This window comes from Aedes albopictus, chromosome 1 (genome assembly GCF_035046485.1).
Source record: "Aedes albopictus strain Foshan chromosome 1, AalbF5, whole genome shotgun sequence".
Lineage (NCBI taxonomy): Eukaryota > Metazoa > Arthropoda > Insecta > Diptera > Culicidae > Aedes > Aedes albopictus.
In genome coordinates this window covers 233,663,879-233,684,912 of record NC_085136.1, presented here as the reverse complement: position 1 = coordinate 233,684,912, position 21,034 = coordinate 233,663,879, and the positions used below count along the sequence as shown (strand labels likewise).

Sequence of the window (21,034 nt, the reverse complement as noted above, 5' to 3'; positions counted from 1 at the left end):
CAAAACCCTATCTTTTTACCAATGTAATTTTTTAGGGAAAACGGTCCATTGTATTAGCAATCTACCATAAAAATTTGGTGATGATAAACTAATAAACAAAAAAGTTATGACAATTCAAACATTCCACAATTTTCACATTTAGTAATAATTTTTTTTAGTGTAAATTATTTCGGCCGGAAAGCGCAGTTTGATGCTGATTTTATTGTTAATGGCCTTGCGTGAGTAAAACAATCTGTTTTTATTATGTATTATGTATATTATATGTACAGTACTGTTCCGATTTTATCACGCCCTCCGCGCATTAGTCGTTAATTGATTAATTTTCTGTTACATTTGAGGACAAGTGTTTTCCCTCTTCTTCAAGATGAATGTTGAAAGCGTGTTTTGCAACGTTAAAAATATTGAAATGGGTATAAATGTTGAAGTATATTGCAAAGCATTTTTGAAAAGAGGCGTGATTAAATTGTTTAAACAGATGTCGCTGATGGTACGGTGGCATGACTCTCTGCACTTAGCACTTCTGGCAATTTCTCAGTTGTTGTCGTTTTCGAACTTCCTGCGCCCTGCTTTACCGATGATATACAGATGGCTCGTTTGTCAAAGTCTAGACGGCAGGACGTGCAAATGCGTAAATTTGTATTCAATTTGGGCATAACCAGTCTCTTTCAGTTTATCTATGAGATTTCGTAACTCTTTTGAACATTTTTTTTTTTCACAAGCGGTCTACAAGAGAGCGTTGAGTTGAAGACCTTTGAGAAAGCGACTGTTCATGTTGTTCGTTAGATTATAATAAACAAAATCACTTATTAGTTTTAACTGACTAGTTTGGTGTTGTTTGCTTGGACGAAGAAAAAAATTACTATAAAATTTTTAATATCCATAGCGGTAGTATTTTTTTTGCTTTTTCGTGAGCATTTTCATGGTACATATGTATACAGTAAGGTGGCCCACACTTATATGAAAAACAAAAATTTAGAAAAATGCCAAGTCTTACCTTCTAAATCAGTTGTTTTGGAGTCCCAGAAGCTACGTTCAAAATTTGAGCAAAATCGGTTGAGCCTAAGGGGGCGCTCAAAACGCTTGAAGTTTGTATGGGAAAACTTGGCCAAATGTATGCAGAAATTTTAAGTTTTCGAATTTTGCCGCCAGGTGGCGCTGTAAGCGTTCAATAATCAAACCCTTTGGTCTTATTGTAGGTGACTATATGCCAAACAACTTTGTCGAAGACCGCAAAGTGATCCAACGTCTGTGAAAAAAGTTATACCCTTGGTAAAGTGAGGATAAACTTTATTGTTGTTTTTCCAAAACATGTAAAAGAATAATATCAATAATGAAATCTCACTACTTTGCCTCACTTTGCCTAGGGTATAACTTTTTTCACAGGCGTCGGATCACTTTGCGGTCTTCGACAAAGTTGTTTGGCATATAGTCACCTACAATAATACCAAAGGGTTTGATTATTGAACGCTTACAGCGCCACCTAGCGGCAAAATTAGAAAACTTAAAATTTCTACATACATTTGGCCAAGTTTTCCCATATAAACTTCAAGCGTTTTGAGCGCCCCCTTAGGCTCAACCGATTTTACTCAAATTTTGAACGTAGCTTCTGGGAGTCCAAAACAACTTATTTAGGAGGTAAGACTTAGCATTTTTCGAAATTTTTGTTTTTCATATAAGTGTGGGCCACCCTAGTATACAGACAAACAAACGTAACACTGACGAAATTTTCATTGACCACGCCTTTAACGATCATTTTGAATCTTGGTTGTGGCTTTCATAACCAGAAGAGTGCCCATCGTTTTTCTTTGCGTTTGACGTTTCACACTAGCGCCTTCTGATGACGATATTGCACAACGCAGTGTTTCGTGAAACATTTCCACCAGGTGGTGGTAGTGTGAACTGGGCGATGGATTTTCACGAAAATTGTTCTAGGCGTTTTGTCTGTTTGTCTGTGGTATGTACCTCTCATGCATTTGTAGACGGGCTTGGTGGTCTAGTGGCTACCGCTTCTGATTCGTATGCAGAAGGTCATGGGTTCAATCCCTGGCCCGTCCTTTTCATCCTACTTTGTATCTTTCTATCCACTTTCTCTCACTCTCTCTCTTCTTTACATATACAACTCATGTATATTCATATGTTCATAGCCATCGCTAGAACCAGAAACGAATTGAAAAAAGTCGTTTCCCTCCCTTCCAACTTCCACTCACAGCACAGTGCAATATATAACGCCTATAGTTTATGCAACCAAAGCGTGCTGTGCCGCCTTGACCTTATTCACCTTATTCACCACACAATCTATCACGAACACTATAAATAACCCTATCCATGGATCGCATCACCGACCCAACGGTGACTCCCAGATCTCCCATCCTTTCCGTCTAACAAATACCCCAGTCCGTGCGGGTTGTGGGACGCAGAGTGCTCTCGGTCTCTAGTAGCAACAACCAGTACACTCTAACATTCCTTTCCCTTCCCAGCTGACTATAAGGACTTGGCCGGCGCCGTTATTGATCAAATATGCATGAGCTGCTAAAATTGCACTTTGAGAATAAGTGGAATGTCCCAGCCCCTTATTCAGTTGGATCAAAGTGCAACTGGTACCAGTTCAGATCAATCACGGAGGAGCAACCATTGACATGTATAGTCAGAATTGATCGATGATCGATCGTATGTACCTCTCATGCATTTGTTGTTGTTGAAGTTACTCGCATTTTTCCGATCATAAAGTCTGTTCTCTAAGGGCCGATTTCTTCACCTCGGCTTAACCCGTAAGCCAGGCTTACCCATATAGTTAAACCTGGCTTAACGCCTAAGCCAGGGTGAAGAAATCGACCCTAAGAGGTATTTTTTTGCAGATCAACTAGACGTATACGCGTATATATAAAACTTTTATTATGCAGCTTTCGTCTTCAAAATAAGTTTAATTCCATTTTTCTTATGATCAACAGCTTTTCAACATTATCAAGGGATTTTTTCACCAGTCACGTACAATAAAAAGTATGACAATCTCAATATTTTTGATCACAACACTGGATCGCGTGTAAGGTTCAAATAGATACTATAGTAATTATAAATAATCAAACAAAAATATCATGAAAACAACTTGTTTAATTCATGTGGTAGCCTTTACAATAAAATCAGCATCAAAATATAGTTCTCGAAATAATTTACACAGAAAAAAAATTTTTTTTTTGTTACTAAATGTAAAAATTGTGAAATGTTTGAAATGTCATAACTTTTTTGTTTATCAGTTTACCATCACCAAAATTTTATGGTAGATAGCTGATATAATGGGCCATTTTCCCTAAAAAATTGACGTTGGTAAAAAGATAGGGTTCTGAGATATTTGAGTTTTTGTGACAAAGATCATATTTTTTTATAGTAAAAAAAGAAATTTTTTACAGTGTATTTTTTCTAAGGAATCATCATTTAGTTATCTAACTTTGCTGAAAAATTCATAACAATCGAACAATCCGTTTTTGCTGTACAGCTTTTAGAATATTTTTGAACTATTTTCGCATACACCCTTTTGAAAAGTTAGTCGTGAGTGAATATGAAGGTTTGATATCGAAAAAAGGCGATTTAGATGAAATTGAAAAACTGTGCAAAGTTTCAGATATTTTTGAAATGGTCGCTCAGGATCGACTGACATGACTCCGTGGAATTCCTCTATGTAGAACGGAGTCGACGAAACGATTGGTTCGACGAGGAGTGCAGAGCGGTTCTGGAGGAGAAGGATGCAGCGCGGGCGGTAATGCTGCAGCATGGAACCCGACAGAATGTGGAGCGATACAGACAGAAGCGGAAGCAGCAGACCCGTCTCTTCCGGGAGAAAAAGCGCTGCCTGGAAGAAGCGGAGTGCGAGGAAATGGAACTGCTGTGCCGTTCACAGGAAATACGGAAGTTCTATCAGAAGCTCAACGCATCCCGCAAAGGCTACGTGCCGCAAGCCGAAATCTGCAGGGATAAGGATGGGAGCCTCCTGACGGACAAACGTGAGGTGATCGAAAGGTGGAAGCAGCACTTCGACGAGCACCTGAATGGCGAAGAGAATGTAGGCACGGAGGACCAAGGCAGCGGAGGAAATGACTATGTTGGTGCAGCAGAGGACGGGAACGAACCAACTCCCACGCTGAGGGAAGTTAAGGATGCCATCCACCAGCTCAAAAACAACAAAGCGGCTGGTAAGGACGGTATGGCAGCAGAACTCATCAAGATGGGCCCGGAAAAGTTGGCCACCTGTCTGCACCAGTTAGTAGTCAAGATCTGGGAAACCGAACAGCTACCGGAGGAGTGGAAGGAAGGGATAATCTGTCCCATCCACAAGAAAGGCGACAAGTTAATGTGTGAGAACTTTCGAGCGATCACCATTTTGAATGCCGCCTATAAAGTGCTATCCCAGATCATCTTCCGTCGTCTTTCACCTAAAGTAAATGAGTTCGTGGGAAGTTACCAAGCCGGTTTCATCGACGGCCGGTCGACAACGGACCAGATCTTCACCGTACGGCAAATCCTCCAGAAATGCCGTGAATACCAGGTCCCAACGCATCACCTGTTCATCGACTTCAAAGCGGCATACGACAGTATCGACCGCACAGAGCTATGGAAAATTATGGACGAGAACAGCTTTCCCGGGAAGCTGACTAGACTGATAAGAGCAACGATGGACGGTGTGCAGAACAGCGTAAGGATTTCGGGTGAACTATCCAGTTCATTTGAATCTCGACGGGGACTACGACAAGGTGATGGACTTTCCTGCCTACTATTCAACATTGCCCTGGAAGGTGTTATGCGACGAGCCGGGCTCAACAGCCGGGGTACGATCTTCACGAAATCCAGCCAATTTGTCTGTTTTGCGGATGACATGGATATTATTGCTAGAACATTTGGAACGGTGGCAGAACAGTACACCCGCCTGAAACGTGAAGCAGCAAAGGTCGGACTGGTGGTGAATGCGGCTAAGACAAAGTACATGCTGGTAGGTGGGACTGAGCGAGACAGGACAAGCCTTGGCAGCAATGTTACGATAGACGGGGATACTTTCGAGGTGGTAGAAGAATTCGTCTACCTCGGTTCCTTGCTAACGGCTGACAATAACGTGAGCCGTGAAATACGAAGGCGCATCATCAGTGGAAGTCGTGCCTACTATGGGCTCCAGAAGAAACTGCGGTCAAAAAAGATTCACCCCCGCACCAAATGTACCATGTACAAGACGTTAATAAGACCGGTGGTTCTCTACGGGCACGAGACGTGGACGATGCTCGACGAGGACATGCAAGCACTCGGAGTTTTCGAGCGACGGGTGCTAAGGACGATCTTCGGCGGCGTACAGGAGAACGGTGTGTGGCGGAGAAGGATGAACCACGAGCTCGCTGCACTTTACGGCGAACCCAGCATCCAGAAAGTGGCCAAAGCCGGAAGGATACGATGGGCAGGGCATGTTGCAAGAATGCCGGACAACAACCCTGCAAAGTTGGTGTTTGCTAACCATCCGGTTGGTACAAGAAGGCGTGGAGCGCAGAGAGCACGATGGGCGGACCAGGTGGAGCGTGATCTGGCGAGTGTTGGGCGTGACCGACGTTGGAGAGCTGCAGCTGCAAATCGAGTATTATGGCGGCAAATTGTTGATTCAGTATTATCATGAATTTGATGTTAACTAAATAAATGAAATGAATGAAGTTTGGAAATGGTTCCGTTCGAAGTTCCGTTGATCTCCACCTTTTTGAATTATCTGACTCGTTTCAGTTGCATGTACTCGTGTTCTTCATTCGGCTCCTTCAGTACTCTCGGGCACGATGTATTACCGAAGGTTCATCCAACACTCGAACAAGTGCCTTGAACTTTTCGCATTTTTTCCTGCCGCACCCTGTATGCCCTTGAGCACAGACTTGCAGAAGCAAGCAAAACTAGGTCACCAGCTGACCAGCTACCGTGTGCGATTTGCAATTTCGTTTCGTGCATGATGCATAATGGACGTTAATGTCTAATGAATAATGATTAATTAATTAATCAGGCTACGGTCGGTTCAATCTCCCCTTCGTTAATTAGCTGTTTGATATCTTGAATTGAAGATTTAAGATACAAACGGTTAGCGTTGGTTGTTATTATTCATGAATTTATAAAATGATATTGGTTATAAAATGCAAAGTTCCTAAAAGTTGTATAGTAATATATCTGATATATCTCTGGAGACTATTCTCCTGAACAATGTTGGTAGCATTTTATCCTCGACGTATTTCTCCCGAACAATTTTCTTTAAAATATTATTGAAATAGTCCTCCTACAAAGTTAGTATAATTTACCCTCGAAACACCCTGAACCCCCTTAAATCTTAAAAGACCCCTGATATAGCCCTAAGATCACCGGGAACCCATTAAAATGAACCAGAAATCCCCTTAAACGGTGGAGTGACGACCTGACGGTTGTCCTCGCTTTCGCCTTCGCTGTTTTGTGTCTTCGGTGCGGGTTTCGCGACCCGTTTCGTGTCTTCTGCACGACGAGCTTCGGCGTCAACCCGGGGCGTGGTGATATACGTCTTCTTGTGTTCGCGCTTGTATAGGGCCCTTGCCTTGATGGGCGGGATTCAATTGTCAGTCATGATCTTATTGATGGCCATCTCCTGAGGACACCATGGTTGTGTAGGCACATGGGGACACCACAGTTGCGGCACTTGGTTGCCCCCATGCTGCCTCCCCGTGGTATTGGCCGCATTTGTTGCAGTGTTTCTTGTTACGGCAGTGCTCCTGCGCATGCCCATATACGAAGCACCCCCTGCAGAGTAGGGGGCGCGGGTAGAAGCGGCTTATTTTCACTGCGAGCGCGCCTACCCTGATTTCCTTCGGCGGTTGCGGGATGTTGCGTACTAAGATTCGTTTTGATGAGAAACATTTACTAAGGTGTATTTATGATCATAATTTAATCAGTGTGCAATCAAAAGAGAAATACCGCTCAGCCCTGTCCCTCGCTTGAAAGGAATTACAAATAAAAAATTTGATCACCTCGCTGGCTGCACTGCTACCACCAACGAAGAGTGACGTTTTCATTTCCGCTGACACAACAGCGGCAGAACGAAAACCCGCACCGATGACAACAGCAACCGCGCGTGGTGCCACTAGTTTGCGAAAGAAAATAAGTGTAGTGAGAACGGAATCGGGCTAAATCTCCAGACCTGCGGGCCGGGCAAGACGCCAACCAGAAACCCGGCGGCGGCGACCATCTTTGCGTCCAGGATTCCACACATAAGGCAAGGGTTTCGACGGCCAATCAGCGACTCTTAGCTGCTGGAAGGATGGCGCCAACATATTCCAGTACCCGCTGATTAAATCTTCCGACTGCATCCACGTCGCACAACTGGTAGCACACGGCCGGTTCTTCCGCGGTTCTCCACACTTGGATCGCCCAGCAAAAGTAAGTCCACGAGTTAACCACGTGCAGACACAAACATTAACATGGTTGCATTCGACAGGCACAGCAACGCATTCGGAACAGGAGGTGGCTCAGTCGGCAGGGAGGTCGGTCGTCCGTCAGATCGGATCAGGCAGGAACACACGAAAGGCCCCGAAGGGTGAGTTAATTGCCGCAATCGTGCATAAAAGAAGTGTTATGTCTAAACAAACGTTGTTTGACAGGGCCTTTTGTTTTGTGGAACCATTCATAACCACGGCTGAATACGAATCTACAACGGACATCGCGACCAGCCGAGAGAGAGGATTCACGTTCAGGATTGCAGCCATTCTGGTCTGTGTTGGCTGGGGATCCCCGTCATCATCCGCCGCGGCTGCTGCTACACGTCAAGAGGGGGAGCGTTCATCGAGTCGGACGATTGGTGTCGTAATTCCATGCGCTGTCCTTGGATCGCGGCAAGTGGCAACAGCAGCGCTAACCGCCGACGTTTGACCCCAAGGAGACAAGATCGACCAAGAGGCGAGACGTAGAGGGCATTCGGCCTCTCGTGTAGATAGAGCTTCTCATCAGTCCCGAGGAGGTGGGACCGCGCCCGATCAGAAGTTCGACGGCGGCGCAGTGGTGGGCGTCAAGCGATTGCGGAGGTAGCGGAGCGGTGAGCAATGCACGAAACTTAATCTAAAAGACCTAGGCATGAAGATTTTGTAGCATGAAGGTGTAAAATCTGTACAGTCGTCGTACCGAAAACCTCTCACGCCTCAATCCACAGACTATTTTACCAACGCACTACGATACACGACTCGTCCGTTGCTCGTTCGTATCTCAACTCCCGGCGCTGCCAGCAGCTTGCTTCGCGCAGCACCTTCAGTCCCGGTTACCACTCGTTACCGTGTTGCCGGCGCCGCATATGTTTGGTACTAACTTCGTACTAATACACTAGTGTCATACACAGTTAATTCTGTTTACTCAATTGACTTGATAAACAATCATAAATAATACACCACAACTCTACATCCTTCTCCTTGCCCCGACAAAATGAGCAAGAAGAAATAAAAAAAATCCTCCAAGAATTTTCTTCTAAATGCATTTTCTGCAAAAATCGATCGAACATTGATTAGCGACATATTAAATTTTAATAATTTGTAAGTGTTCCTACATATTAGGTAAAAATACATAAACAATTTTTTTTTTTAAATTTTACTCATTTTTGTACAACACTAGCGCTCAATTTTTGAGTAAATTTTGTTTACATTTTTTTCGTACCTATTTGGTGTATTTGTTTTAGAGTGTAACAGTTCTCGGTCCGATTTTGTTTTGTGCTGCATGGGCCATTTGCTTGAAAAAAACAAACGGGTACACAATTTATTTTGCAAATATCACACGAGGCAGAACTGTCAATACAAACACATATTCACCAGGTGCAGTCTGCATCGTTGTTGTCCGACATCGCAAGAAAAATAAACTTTCTCTGCAAACCAGTCTTCCGCCAGTGGAACTGCGCTACATTGAAGTTGAGGCAAACTAGGAGCAACGAAGCTTTTCTTTTATCTCATCGTCTGACCGACTCGCCAGCGCCGGGCACCTGATTACTCCTTTACTCCCATTCATTGATGGGTGTAGTTCGGCTTTTACTTTGGTGCCGTCTTCTGGCTCTTGTATTTGTATCAGGCTGTTCGCTGTCTCACTATCTTTTACCCCGACGAGGTAGTCACTACTTTTTAGTAGTTTCGCTCTCTCGTTGATGCCCAGTTTCAACAATGTGTTTCCGATGGCGAAGGGGTCGATTTCCCCCTCGCTTCGTACCACTACATAGACACTAGTCATGCTGATTCTGTTGAGGGAGAGATGAATCTTTGTTAATGTCTTTGATCATTTTCCTTGGGTGTTTCATCTACGTGGAGTAGATGGTTCTATCCCACCCAGTCACTATGGTGGCTGTTTGGGATGACTTGTGCTTTCATCAGCTTTGCAGTCTGATGGTGCGCGTTCGAGTTTCGAACAGTCCTCTGATGTTCTGGCACGCTCGCTACTTAGTCAGGTGGCGCTGACTGTTTGCGTTTGAGGTTCCCGGGCTGGGAACCCACCCTCTTCCGCTTGCATACATTGCTACAAAGGTATCCCACCAGGTGCCGCGTGGAGGTGGAAGTAGGAGTTGCCCATACTAAGGCTTTCGACCCCAGTATGTGCCTTTACCCGGCTGCGCATTTAAGCGATTTCCCGGCCCTTTCGGGCAAGGATACGCGTTGCTGCGCACATTGTAGCGCGCGTGCAGCCCAGAACATCTAAGGGCATCACGGACCCGTTATCGCTCAATCTCATTTTGCTGAACACAAATTGTCCTATTAAGCAGAGGTCAACCACGATGGGGTGATGTATTATCAGGTCACACTACACCGCTGGCCGAGCGCGAGCCGCGAGCGACCGTTGCCCGAACCGCCGGTATCAAACATCTGACTGCTGATAGCGTTCTATTTAATTTGATGGAGTCACGTTCGTTATTGGAATTAACCAGACAAATCATTCCACGAACTAAGAACGGCCCTGAACCACTACCCTTGATTTTGAGAAAGATCTATTGATCTGTCTTACCTCAATAAGTTCTAACCTGGTAAGTTTATCCGTGTTGAGTCAAATTAAGCCGCATGCTCCACTCCTGGTGGTGCCCTTCCGTTAAGTCCTTTAAGTTTCAAGTTGGCAACCATACTTCCCTCGGAACCTAATTTTAGTTTCCTGGAAGCTACTGAGAGCACCATACCTAATGTAGCGTCTCCCAATAGCTAATTGGCATAGTTTACGGTTAGAACTAGGGCGGTATCTTATCGCCTTCGATCCTCTAACTTTCGCTCTTGATTAATGAAAGCATCCATGGCAAATGCTTTCGCTTTAGTTAGTCTTACGACGGTCTCTCTACTATTGCTTTTCTGGGTGTTTGAAGGTTTTCAGCAGGCTACCTTACCGGGGCCGCGCTGCCTACATTGCGTTGAAGGGGCTGCCTTCTTAGGTATAGCTGACGCAATACAGCATTTCATACTCAGCCGCTGGATGCCAGAACAGACGCTGTTTGAGCCGCACCTCCTTGGTGAACAGACGCTCGGATCGTACCTCCTCAATCTAGCTGAAGTCAGAAGGACAACAGTGCCCAGGCTGCACTACCAGCTAAGCACACAACTCTTAGCTGGCGGTCTTTGTCATCGTTTGACCCGTGGAAGCATGAGGTAGGAACTTGTGAGGACCAGAGCTATGTTGGACGCTCTCCTTATCGACTCACCGTTTTGCAGCCCAATCCATCAGATTATTATAAAGATTTGGGAGGATGAAGAATTGCCCACTAGTTGGTTGGATGGCCTCATATGCCCAATCTACAAGAAAGGGCACAGACAGTGCCGGATTTAGACTTCGGGAGGCCCGGGGCAAACCCTGTAAAGTGGGCCCCCAAAAACAACATTTTGGAGAAATACATTTACATTTTTTTAAATCCTGTGTATTATCCGTATTTTTTCAATTACGCAACTGTCTTGTTTATTAAAATAACCATTTTTTATTTGTTTTCAATTATATTTTTTGTATTATTGTTGTTGAAAATATTCAGGATAAATAATAAATCATTCTGATGTCTTTTAAAAAAAATCCCTCAAAATTTTGACAAGTTAATTAAGGACAGACTTGTTAGAATCCCAAAATGTTTCCCACAATGGCCGACTTTGGCACCTATTCACGATTTCGAGGGCACAAATCTCTTTAACAACACTAGCGCACCTGATCTTCTTATATAAGTGAGCAAGAACAGAATAACAAAATGCGCTGATGTCTGAAGCTTCTCGAGATTTGTGCGTCTGAAGTTCTGTTGCACTGTTGAAGCGGGAATTCAAGGCTTTTGTCCTTAAATAGATGAAAATTTAATCGTTTTTTATGTTTTGACTAAAATTTAAACAAAAAAAAAATTCTCAGATTTACAACGTAAATGTCATATTGTTTGGAAAAACTTTTCTGCAAATTTTTGCAAGTTTTCGAATTAAGCGTTCAGTTGAAAACCTAAATACGTATAGCAATTTTATTAGGAATTACAAAGCTGTACGACTATTCCATGATTCAGATTGAATACAGGTAGGTCTCTTACAGGCAACTGTAGCTATAAATACCAAAAACTTCTGTAAAACTCAACATACAGATATGTAAAACAAAATGTTCCGAGATGTTTTCGGACATAGTTTCCAAAACTGCCCCAAATTTCCAAATATCACCAGAAATCATAAAATTCTGTTTCCTATAATAGCGTCTCTGTCCTCAGCTAACTGATGCAGATCTACAAACAATGAACAAATGTTTCAAAATATAATCGTATAATCGACAGACGTATGTTTAGTCATTATAAAATTATTGATTAAATTGTGGAGGTTTTTGGTTCCTACTGTGATGGGATGTAATGTGAAATGAATTTTTCAGTCGCTACAAAATACAAATGCTGTTGTTTAATCTTGTCCGACGTTTTAGTCACATTTGGGACCTTCCTCAGAGACTCCAACATTCGTTCGATTCAACTTTATCTTTCTCGTACTGCACTGAAAAATGTATAGTTATCTAATACTATACCATGAATCATAAATTTTGGTTTTCGATTTATTCTCAAGTGAAAATTTAAATAATTGTCAATCAATAATCTGGGTTTCCTTTATGAACCCTATTATAACTTCCACCGGACATGTACAAAATATTAACGTCTATTATAGTGCCCTTCGTGGGATTTCGTTGAAAACAAATATATAGTACCTCAAGATTTTCGGGGGGCCCCCTAATTGGGAGGCCCGGGGCACTTGCCCCCTTTGCCCCCCCTTAAATCCGGGCCTGGGCACAGACTGGAGTGTGCCAATTACAGAGGGATTACTGGAGGAGGGGAAACTGGAGGAACATCGCCCAAGACCGACGAAGGTGGTGCTCTACTATACGCTCGGCATTGGAGTAAAGTTACTTTGTAGCCAACAAGGCAAGGCAAGGCAACGACGGTCTACGAATTTCACCTCTCGCGCCATAATACTAATGCTCCCAACTGCTTCTGTTAACCTTCCTTAGGGCCGATTTCTTCACCCGGGCTTAAATTTTAAACCAGGCTTAGCAACATTTTAAGCCGGGTTTAACTTTTTTTCGATTTCTTCACCTCGGCTTAACCACTAAACCCGGTTTAACAAAGCTACGGTTTACGTTAAGTGTGGCTTATTTTAAGCGGTGCTCTGAGGTGGCTTAGCAGCGCTAAGCCACGCTTTAGCCGTAAATTGCAGAGATTGGGTTTCTTCACCTGTTTCATAAATAAATTTTTGAAACAGCAGAAAATATTGTTAATGAAACATGTACATTTAGGAACGATACAATTGTAAACGTTCGGATGAAGACGATGATAAAGAAAATGATAACCTATAGCCGGCGGGTCGTCAATATAAAATATTCACATCGGTTTTTGGGATAATCAAGTTTTTACATTAGATTGAAAGTCTTCAAAAAGGCACCGTGTTGATAGTTTTGAAAATTTGTCATACTGATTTGGAAGTCGAAAGTACATTTGCATTGAAGTTTATATTTATTTTAACCCGGTCCTTCCGTAATTTCAGGTCACAATAAACATATTTTCGTCTCTTATGGTTCAAGAGATATTATTTTTTTTACATACAAGCTAAAGATGACACTAAAAAAATCTTCTAATACCTTTTTATACACTGATTTCTTATAAAAACTTAGTACAAAGCACGTTTAGCCCATCGAATATTCAACACTTTGACTCTAAATATAAAAAAGTATTATTCGTGGTGTACTTCTAAACATGACTTATTTTGAATACCTAATAGGGTGACGTTGGATATTATTGGCAGGTTTGTTCTCTCCGTCGTGGGGGGGTTTTGACGGCCAAAATGCCTGAAACATTTCCATATCATTCATCTTACTTTGGAAGGATTTGAGGCCAACTTTGAGTTCAATAGGTTTCTAAAAACCTCCCGTGACGAAGAGAACAAAACTGCCGAAAATACGACGCAAGTGGATTTTAAATATCTTTTTGCAACTCAGCACTATGCAATTTGATTTATACTTGCCGTATCACAACGGACTAGTTTATCGTACTATACCAAACAATTGCAATATGATTCATAATGCAACTGATTTTGGTTGTATTATGAATCATAATGCAATTGTTTGATCCATAACCAGAGTTGTCACGGCAAGAGCTTGCCAAATTGTCACGGTTATGGTACAGCTTGCTTGATCAAAATTTAGTGTCTAGCATGATAGAACACATGACTGTTCCCATCGAACCACCGCGAAGCACGATGGTACTGATAGAAATGATCATATTCTAGTGATTTGTTTTTCATTGCAAAAATGCTTTGCAACTCGTTGCAAAACTCTATTTTTAAAGCGCACATTTAATCCCATTTTTTCATGATGAATATTAATACCCTTTTCGAAGATATTCGATGACATTTAATCTAGATAGGTCGTAATTACGTTTTTGTAATTACGTTTCGAAAGTGCTTACTTTTCAATCGGTGAAAAGGCAGCGAATTGGCCTACTTTTCCAAACTTTAACAAGTGTGCCGAAAAGTACTATTTTTTGGCACTCTTAAGTGTGCCGAAAAGTAGTACTTTTCGGCACTGTTGTTTGATTGGACAATTTGCTCCTAGTTTGGCTTAATTTCTCATAGTTAACAAAGTTAATATGCCGGAAATCTATAAATGTTATGTCCGTGCACGTCCTTTCGGTCACTTCCTGTATTATTTCTTCCAAAAACTTCTCCTCTTAGAAGAAAAAGTACCAGACTTAACTGGACGAGAGCTTGAAAATTTGTGACCGACCATTTCGGTCTGTCCTGGTCTGTAGGCCTAGTGAAACGCCTACTTGATCGGATAATAGGCTAAGATGGCTAATACACGTGGGAGCCCGCTGGCATGTTTTCTCAGAATGTGGAGTTAAGGTTCTAATTGATGGGTGTATTTCGTAATTACTAAAAACTTTGTATGCAACACGTTGCAAAACTCGATTTTTTCTGCACTCGTTGTATTTATCCAACTCGGCAAGCCTGGGTTGGATAAATGTACAACTCGTGCTGAAAAAATCATCATTTTTGCAACTTGTGGCATAAATAACTATTTCAGTACTGCAAAAAACGTTCCATTTCATATTTTAGTACAAGGCAGCGTGCATCGTATTAACACATTTTTGTATTAAAATCCTAATATTTTGCATGGGCCGTAACGCACGATCATATTTTCCTTTTCTTTAGAGCATTGAGAACGGCATCTAAACATTTTTAAAATAAAGTATTAAAAACACCAACGAATGGAATACCCTGGCCAAGTTCGCAGGGGTTGACGGTATTAAAGTGAAGGAGTTTCATTTTGATTATTTTAATGTAGTGTTCTTTAGTGAAACATATCACCTTTTTAACACTTTAATGCGCCTCCAACGGTTCATCACGAACCGGCTGCTGCAGATGGAGTATGGCTGATCATATGCATCAGACATGCCCGATAAACAGGAGGAACCGCCGGGGCTCAGTAGAGTCTATTCCCAAGCAATAGGTCCAAGTCGGTTGGATTTGAGAAGGTTTTGATGATCGTTACAAATCCTAATAAAAGTATTATAGAATTTGTGTTAGGTTTTGGAACCTTTTACAGCCATCTGACTTCAAAATGTTGTTTGGGCTCTATTTCCTACGTTTCTCGGTTGATTTTTATTACATAGTAATTTATTAATGTCATAGTCGCTTTTTCGAATTTTAACAATGTTAGTTGGCCATATTTTCTTTAAATAAAGCAATAAAAATCGACCGAAGAATCAATAGTGGGAAGGAGATTTGCAGCACTTAATTGTGTTGATAGGTTCGAAGCTAACGTGCGAACACTTAAACGCATTGTTGGCGTCAATGCGTTCGACGTAACATTTTGGACAAAAACTGACTGCTTTATATTAACTGAACAACGTTACTTGTGTATGACTAGGTTGACATTTCTAGGCTACGCTTGAGAAAATGACATGATTCATCTAGGTAGGATCGATAGGACTAGTGAACGAATTTGAATATTTTTAATAGTATTTATAGCGGGATGAAAGTTGACATAAAATCTTTATTATTTTAAAATTTTATTGCAATCAACTGACCAACTTGGCGTATTTTTGATTATCTCTTAGATGTTCAGAAGTTCAGTTACATGTTTCTGTGGATTTTGGGCCGATGACAATTTAAGGACACAAGAGATGAACACAAGTATAAAACGATTAGCGAAATCAAGAAAACAATTTGACACAGGATCGACTATATGTTAACATACAGGGTTCGATTGATTCGATGAAAAAAAAACAATATACGACAACTGACTTAACGAGGAGAAAAACATATTTAACCATACCACATAATCAAACAAGGAGACAAACACAAACCGTGTGACCATAACACTACATAGGCAAATCCTGACTGACTGACCAATTGAAAACTTTCCAATCTTCTACCGTAACTTTCTGAGTCAGTAGGCAACAGTGTCTTAATGCATATCATTTTCCGCGTACGGCTGGCAAACTGCTTCTGAAAGATTACGTACTCTTTTCTATCTTCGGGTCTAGTGTAGAGGTTTCAACTCTATTCAGAGTGCAGCTAGAAACCTAGCAAAAAAAAAAAAAATAGCGTCAAATATCTATGAAATTCAAATAACTCAACGTACATATGTACAGATGGGTAAATTATTGGTTAAATTGGAAAAAAATCCACAGCTCAGGTGAGATTTGAACTCACGACCTTAATTAATAATAAGGGTCGTGAGTTCAAATCTCACCTGAGCTGTGGATTTTTTCCCAATTTAACCAATAATTCACTTATCTGTACATATGTACGTTGAGTTATTTGAATTTCATAATTTGACCACACGGATTGGTGTTACCGAAAATTTGCACTTCAAGTGAGTCGTCAAATATCTATTTTTGACTTCTACTCATCAAGCCCGTTTGATAGATACCCATATTGCATGGTATCATAGCTCAAACCACCATTCCATGGCCGCCATCTTGGATTATGTTCCGCCATCTTGGATTCCAAAATGGCGTCAAATATCTATTTTTGACTTCTACTCATCAAGCTTGATCGATAGATACCCATATTGCATGATATAATAGCTCAAACCACGATTCCATGGCCGCCATCTTGGATTATAGTCCGCCATCTTGGATTCCAAAATGGCGTCAAATATCTATTTTTGACTTCTACTCGTCAAGCCCGATCGATAGATACCCATATTGCATGGTTGAATAACTCAAACCACCATTCCATGGGCGCCATCTTGGATTATGGTCCGCCATCTTGGATTCCAAAATGGCGTCAAATATCTATTTTTGACTTCTACTCGTCAAGCCCGATTGATAGATACTTATATTGCATGGTATCATAGCTCAAACCACGATTCCATGGCCGCCATCTTGGATTATAGTCCGCCATCTTGGATTCCAAAATGGCGTCAAATATCTATTTTTGACTTCTACTCATCAAGCCCGATCGATAGATACCCATATTGCATGGTTGAATAGCTCAAACAACCATTCCATGGCCGCCATCTTGGATTATGGTCCGCCATCTTGGGTTCCAAAATGGCGTCAAATATCTATTTTTGACTTCTACTCGTCAAGCCCGATTGATAGATACCCATATTGCATGGTATCATAGCTCAAACCACCATTCCATGGCCGCCATCTTGGATTATGGTCCGCCATCTTGGATTCCAAAATGGCGTCAAATATCTATTTTTGACTTCTACTCGTCAAACCCGATTGATAGATACCCATATTGCATGGTTGAATAGCTCAAACCACCATTCCATGGCCGCCATCTTGGATTATGGTCCGCCATGTTGGATTTCAAAATGGCGTCGGATATTCATTTCTGACTTCTACTCATCAAGCCCGATCGATAGATACCCATATTGCATGGTTGAATAGCTCAAACCACCATTCCATGGCCGCCATCTTGGATTATGGTCCACCGTCTTGGGTTCCAAAATGGCGTCAAATATCTATTTTTGACTTCTACTCGTCAAGCCCGATTGATAGATACCCATATTGCATGGTATCATAGCTCAAACCACCATTCCATGGCCGCCATCTTGGATTATGGTCCGCCATGTTGGATTTCAAAATGGCGTCGGATATTCATTTCTGACTTCTACTCATCAAGCCCGATCGATAGATACCCATATTGCATGGTATCATAGCTCAAACCACGATTCCATGGCCGCCATCTTAGATTATAGTCCGCCATCTTGGAACCCGAGCCGCCATCTTGAATTCCAATACCCTTATAACCACCTCCTTAACCTAACAAATGTGTATACCAAATTTGGTTGAAATTGGTTGAGGCACTCCAGAGTTATGCTGGAACATACATACATACATACATACAAACATACAAATTAACATACAAATTAACATACAAATTTACATACAAATTAACATACAAACATACATACATTGACTTTTATATATATAGATAGATTATCAAAAGTATGTCACGTTGATACCGTAAACCGGGGTCAAATTGATCAGCGGGGTGAAATTGATCACTCGGGTACTACATTGTAATTCCATACTAGGAACTCTTAAGCGTCGTAATGATCTTAAACTTTTTACGTCATCTGATTCGTAGATGTCTGGAGATGAGTGTAGACTTTTAATTTTTTAGAAAAAAGTTAGTTTTGTCTTATTTTTTCAAGAAATTTGCAATGTATTTCTCATTGAGCTGAAATCATTGCTACTAAACAATCAATTGCTAATAGGACTTCCCGTGAATTCTCTGTTTTAACATTTTTGTGGAGCCTTGTTTGGGATGTCATGCAGCTAATCAGAACATGAAATTGTTATAAAAAGTTCATTTTATGAAGAAATAGTCATTTATTGTAATAGAAATCACTTATTTCAAATGAAATTGCCTACCTTTAGGCGTTTAAGGAGGAAATTTCGAAATTTAAATTTGCATCTAAAATATTAAATTCACTAGTTGTAAGATTTTAAACGCGTTATTCGGTTTTAGAAGAGCAAAATTAAGCGGTGAAGGAAATTTTCCTTTCCAACCGATGCTTAATTGTATACTGATCAATTTCGCCCCAAAGTGGCATTTCCAATATTTTGATATTTGAAGTTATTTAACTTAAAGTTTAAATTTGTTGAACAAAATTCTGTCACATGGTTTCATGGAGATCCACTGGGTACTGGTTTTACATAAATTCTTTTGGCAATACTTGAACAGGCACTGATGTTATCCGCAAAAGTTGTTTTAATGTGATCAATTTGACCCCGGATTACGGTACTAAAAATCGCATAGAGTTGCCAGCACAAAATTAAACAAAGTTACCCATGATTAAAACGTCATTACATTTCTTTGTCGCATCTGCATCAGTGGGGTGGGGGTAAGACGGACCGGGTGGGTAAGACGGACCACTGACTAGTTCTGTCACTTAAGAGCTGAAATTTGACTTTCTTTTACGATTAACTATATCTTCTTGTCAGTTGATGATTATTGAACCACTCCATGAGAGAATACATATGTCAAAAGTGCAAAAAATAATCAATCATTTACCAGGCTACACGCTTGTGTGCTGGGATCTAATTTTGAGGCGGCAATAAATAAGCTTTCTAACATTAAATTGCTAAGTTTTTGCATTTTATTCTAAGTTTCCCAGCAGTTTTAAACTGTTCCGTCCTATACACAACGAAATTCAGGTATATTTCATGGATTATGAATAACTGTGGTGGAATGAATATTTTGCGTTGTGTGGGGGTAAGACGGTCCGCCTTGAGGGTGGGTAAGACGGACAGTGTTGGGGTTACTTTGATAGTGCCATGAGAAACACATTAAAACCCACACATTGTTCACGGATTGAAATCTATAGAATACAAAAATGATTGTGCAAGCCGTGTAAAGCATTTCATATTGATTTTTTGTTTAAACAGTTGTTGAAACAGTTTGAACTTTGTGAAAATACCAGAGCATTGCATACTGTTAGGCGTTTATCAGTCTATGGAGGTTTCCAATTTAAAAAATAGATTTTAATTTGCAAAAACACGTTTCGCTAAGAGATTTAAGGCCAAATTTAGATTCTACTATGATTGATCTACCGAATACAAACGGCCACAAACAATATTTAACACAATTAGAGGCGTATTAGCTAAATTTCCAAACGTGTCCATCTTACCCACCCTACCGGTCCGTCTTACCCACACTGTTCAAAAACATACATTTGGAGATCACTTTTTAATTATCTCAAAAGTCCTGGAAAATCAAATTTTATTGCAAAATCGGCTTGCAGACTGTAAAGTACTTTAGTTGAAGTATATATTATGGAGATAAAATTTTAATTATCGCATTGTTTACCCTGTCAAAATAGAGTGTTTTCTTTGTCGCATTTGCATCAGTTTCAATTTGGTGTAGATGGTTGAGCATGAGACTGCAGATTCGAAGATTCAAGGTTCGAGCCCTGGAATAGGATTTTTTGCGTCTCGATCCAGCTATAAGTGAATGAGACTACGCTCTGCATCTCATTGCAATTTGGCATCATAGCCTTGTTCCTAAACCATGGAGTGCATAGAAGGAATGAAGTTTCCCTTTATCGTGTAGTTGTGTTGCTTGTGGCTAGATAGATGCAAGTAATCTCCACAGTTGTATGATAAATTTTGCATCCAGAAGCAGTTCCAGCATCGTATTGAATTGTTTTAGCTAAATTAATCAGTATCAAACAGATGTCCAATATTTCGTCCAGCTGATCTCGTCGAAAGCCTTAGTATGGGCAACTCCTACTTCCACCTCCACGCGGTACCTGGTGGGATACCTTTGCTGTAAGGTATGCAAGCGGAAGAGGGGGGGTTCCCAGCTCGGGAACCTCGAACGCAAACAGTCAGCGCCACCTGACTAAGTAGCGAGCGTGCCAGAACATCAGAGGACTGGTCGAAACTTGAACGCGCACCATCAGACTGCAAAGCTGATAAAAGCACAAGCCATCCCAAACAGCCTTAATAGTGACTGGGTGGGATGGATCCATCTACTCCAAGTAGATGAAACACCCAAGGAAAATGATCGAAGATCTTAACAAAGATTCATCTCTCCCTCAACAGAATCAGCATGACTAGCTTCTACGTAGTGGTCCGAAGCGAGGGGGAAATCGACCCCTTCGCCATCAGTAACACTTTGCTGAACCTGGGCATCAACGAGAGAGCGAAACTACTAAAAGTGGTGACTACCTCGTCGAGGTAAAAGATAGCGAGACAGCGAACAGCCTGATACAAGTACAAGAGCTTGAGGACGGCACCAAAGTAAAGGCTGAACTACACCCGTCAATGAATGGGAGCAAGGGAGTCATCCGATGCCCGGCACTGGCGAGCCGATCAGACGATGAGATAAAACAGAAGCTAAACATCCCAACGCTGACGAGGGTGCAGGGAAAAGGTAATGGAGTTTACGTACTTACCTTCCAGCTCCCGCAGCCACCCAAGGAGATAAGGGTAGGAGCGCTGATGGTAAAAGTGAGCCGTTTCTACCCGCGCCCCCTGCTCTGCAGGGGTTGTTTCGTGTATGGACACGCGCAGGAGCACTGCCGCAATAAGAGACATTGCAAT

The 21,034-nt window shown here is 41.5% G+C and overlaps 2 long non-coding RNA genes across 2 annotated transcripts; one reads left to right on the top strand and one right to left on the bottom strand.

Moving 5' to 3' along the window:
• Positions 1-24: 24 nt before the first annotated feature.
• LOC134285521 (uncharacterized) lies at positions 25-3,670 on the bottom strand. Its single transcript, XR_009996445.1, has 2 exons — positions 2,676-3,670; positions 25-1,962 (listed from the first exon to the last, which is right to left on the bottom strand). It is a non-coding gene; the product is annotated as an uncharacterized LOC134285521 (long non-coding RNA).
• A 3,396-nt stretch (positions 3,671-7,066) lies between these two features.
• On the top strand, positions 7,067-8,114 carry LOC115267097 (uncharacterized). The gene is made up of 3 exons (XR_003897626.2): positions 7,067-7,407; positions 7,466-7,564; positions 7,629-8,114. It is a non-coding gene; the product is annotated as an uncharacterized LOC115267097 (long non-coding RNA).
• The last annotated feature ends 12,920 nt before the right edge of the window (positions 8,115-21,034 follow it).